A 3,634-nucleotide genomic window follows, 5' to 3' on the forward strand; every position below is an offset into this window, starting at 1 on the left:
AGGGGGGGGGGAGGGAGAGGGTGGAGGGGGGGGAGGGAGGGGTGGAGGGGGGGGGGAGGGAGAGGGTGGAGGGGGGGGGGAGGGAGAGGGTGGAGGGGGTGGAGGGAGAGGGTGGAGGGGGGGGAGGAGAGGGGGAGGGGGGGGGGAGAGGGTGGAGGGGGGGGGGAGGGAGAGGGTGGAGGGGGGGGGAGGGAGAGGGTGGAGGGGGGGGGAGGGAGAGGGTGGAGGGGTGGGGGAGGGAGAGGGTGGAGGGGGGGGGGGAGGGAGAGGGTGGAGGGGGGGGGGGAGGGGGGGGGGAGGGAGGGAGGGAGGGGGGGGGGGAGGGAGAGGGTGGAGGGGGGGGGAGGGAGAGGGTGGAGGAGGGTGGAGGGGGGGGGGGAGGGAGAGAGAGAGAGGGGGGGGAGAGAGAGAGGGGGGGGGGGAGAGAGAGGGGGGGGGGGGAGAGAGAGAGGGGGGGGGGGAGAGAGAGGGGGGGGGGGGGGGAGAGAGAGGGGGGGGGGGGAGAGAGAGGGGGGGGGGGGGGAGAGAGAGGGGGGGGGGGGGAGAGAGAGGGGGGGGGGGGGGAGAGAGAGAGGGGGGGGAGAGAGAGAGGGGGGGGGAGAGAGAGAGGGGGGGGGGGGAGAGAGAGGGGGGGGGGGAGAGAGAGAGGGGGGGGGGAGAGAGAGAGGGGGGGGGGAGAGAGAGAGGGGGGGGGAGAGAGAGAGGGGGGGGGGGAGAGAGCGAGGGTGGGGGGAGAGAGCGAGGGGGGGGGGGGAGAGAGCGAGGGGGGGGGGGGAGAGAGCGAGGGGGGGGGGGGAGAGAGAGAGGAGGGGGGGAGAGAGGGGGGGGGGAGAGAGGGGGGGGGGGGAGAGAGAGGGGGGGGGGGGGAGAGAGAGAGGGGGGGGGGGGAGAGAGAGAGGGGGGGGGGAGAGAGAGAGGGGGGGGGGGGGAGAGAGAGGGGGGGGGGGGGAGAGAGAGGGGGGGGGGGAGAGAGAGAGGGGGGGGGGGGAGAGAGAGGGGGGGGGGAGAGAGAGGGGGGGGGGAGAGAGAGAGGGGGGGGGGAGAGAGAGAGGGGGGGGGGGAGAGAGAGAGGGGGGGAGAGAGAGAGGGGGGGGGGGGGGAGAGAGAGAGGGGGGGGGGAGAGAGAGAGGGGGGGGGGAGAGAGGGGGGGGGGGGGAGAGAGGGGGGGGGGAGAGAGGGGGGGGGGAGAGAGGGGGGGGGGAGAGAGGGGGGGGGGGGAGGAGAGAGGGTGGAGGGGAGAGAGAGAGGGGGAGGGGAGAGAGAGAGAGGGGGAGGGGAGAGAGAGAGGGGGGGGGGAGAGGAGAGAGGGGAGGGGGGGGGAGAGAGAGGGGGGGGGGGGGGAGAGGAGAGGGGGGGGGGGAGAGAGAGGGGGGGGGGGAGAGAGAGAGGGGGGGGGGGAGGAGAGAGGGGGAGGGGGAGAGAGAGGGGGGGGGGAGAGAGAGAGGGGGGGAGGGAGAGAGAGAGGGGGGGGGGGAGAGAGGGGGGGGGGAGAGAGGAGAGAAGGGGGGGGGGGAGAGAGAGAGGGGGAGAGAGGGGGGAGAGAGGGGGGGGGGAGAGAGGGGGGGGGGAGAGAGGGGGGGGGGAGAGAGGGGGGGGAGAGAGAGAGAGAGGGTGGAGGGGAGAGAGAGAGGGGGGGGGGAGGGGAGAGGCAGAGGGGGAGAGAGAGTGGGGGTGGAGGGGAAAGCTCTGCCCACACAACATTCGGTGGTTTTTTTTGTTGCAATTAATTGTTGTACCGCCTCCAAACGGAATTAAGTGATGGGAGATCCCGTTATACGCTGGGCATAAAGAACAGAAAACCGATGTTTACAAACACAACAGATTGACACACACACACACACCTCCCTTTCACGTGCAAAAAAAGTTACAGATTGGTCTTGCGTTTAGTGCATACCACAGTTTGCAATAGATGTTTTTTTTTTAAAAGCATTTGTAACAGCAGGGGTCCCGAGGGATCTGCAGAGCTCACAATACAAGCCGCCCCGCCCCGCCCCGCACACTCAGTCAGTCCGGCTCCCCAGCCTGCAGCTCCCGGGACCCGCGTCACTCGCTGCCCCTCTCCGGTCCGCATCACATTCCTTGCTGCCCCTCTCCGGTCCGCATCCCATCACTGCCCCTCTCCGGTCCGCATCAAACCCCTTCGCTGCCCCTCTCCGGTCCGCATCCCATCACTGCCCCTCTCCGGTCCGCATCAAACCCCTCGCTGCCCCTCTCCGGTCCGCATCCCATCACTGCCCCTCTCCGGTCCGCATCAAACCCCTCGCTGCCCCTCTCCGGTCCGCATCCCATCACTGCCCCTCTCCGGTCCGCATCAAACCCCTCGCTGCCCCTCTCCGGTCCGCGCCACTCACCCGCCGTTCCTCGTCACGGACAAAGGCGCCATTATCCTTCCCGCAAAGCTGCTAACCGCGGCGTGTACACTGACCGTCTCTCTCTCTCTCGCGCCTCGCCACTGGGTAAGTTAGGACAAAGACAAGGAGTGTTTGGCAAGAGTGTCTGGCCCGCTGGGCATTGTGGGCCACTGGGTGTCAGCCGACACTCCCGCTCCGGCAGAGCCACTTTTTGTTTATCATACAGCATTAGTACTTCAACAGGGAATTGGATAAATACGTGAAGGAGTAAAAATGGGCAGGATATGGGGAAAGAGCAGGGGGGGGGGGGGAGTGGGACTGACTGCGCGGCGCGGATTCGATGGGCCGAATGGCCTCCTGTGCTGTGCTGGTCACTGAGGCCGTTTGGCCCCTCGAGCCTGTGCCCCCTGCTATGGTAGAGCTGTCTAATTAATCCCCGCTCTTGCCCTGTCGCCCTGTCATTTTTTTCCTTTCAAGTATTTATTCAATTCTCTTTTGAAAAATCATTTACGACCGTTAACAAAATGTGCAAGTTCCAAAAGAGATTCAGCAATTAACAGGGTTAATCTGCGCCGTTTCATTTCAGTGATGTGTGCCAGTGGCAAAACACTTGGGGTTTTCTTTTATTGCAGTTCACTGCTGTTGTGTACTTTACTTTGAACACTCGCCCCTTTTTGTGAGTGGTTTCTTTATTTGTCCCATTACCATCTCCCTTTGCCTTGCACCATTATCCCTTTTGTCTCTAATCTCTGCTGCCTTCCACCCCATCACCAACCTTCCCTTTTGTTTTTTTTCCCCCCATCTATCCCTTTCCCTTTCCCTTTTCCTGCACTTGCTTAAAACTTGTTACATCTTTAACTTCACCCAGTTCTGACGAAAGGTCATCGCTTTCATGTATTCAACCAGCATTGTAACCCATGTATAAACTGACCTAAGTTGTACACTGTGAGAACAATGACCACTAGGTGGGAGACACTCCTAACCTGGACCTTCAGGTACAAAAGGGGAAGTTCCACCCACCTTCATCACTTGAGTGCTAAGGAATAAAGGACAGGTCACAGACTGACCTTCTCTCAAGCATGGGCCTCGTGTACATTTATACTGTGTAGTAAGGATCTATCAATGGCAACAAGAAACTGGGATTTAAACCACGCGAGCATGGCCACAAGCAGAACAGACGAGAGGTACTGTGTTAAGGAATGGTTGGGACAGAGATTCAACATTGTTAAAGCAGCACACAGTTCTCCAGGCAGACAGGGGCAATCGGGCATGCCCCAACATGT

The 3,634-nt window shown here is 63.1% G+C and overlaps 1 protein-coding gene across 1 annotated transcript in view; it reads right to left on the bottom strand.

Moving 5' to 3' along the window:
* The window catches only part of LOC139228979 (solute carrier family 35 member E2A-like), a 37,219-nt gene extending 34,764 nt beyond the window's left edge, over positions 1 to 2,455 (bottom strand). The window contains exon 1 of the mRNA XM_070860614.1: positions 2,352 to 2,455. The gene's annotated coding sequence lies outside the window, so the exon portion shown is untranslated. The remainder of the gene's footprint in view (positions 1 to 2,351) is intronic.
* Between the last annotated feature and the right edge of the window lie 1,179 nt (positions 2,456 to 3,634).

This window comes from Pristiophorus japonicus, chromosome 18 (assembly GCF_044704955.1).
Source record: "Pristiophorus japonicus isolate sPriJap1 chromosome 18, sPriJap1.hap1, whole genome shotgun sequence".
Taxonomy (NCBI): domain Eukaryota; kingdom Metazoa; phylum Chordata; class Chondrichthyes; family Pristiophoridae; genus Pristiophorus; species Pristiophorus japonicus.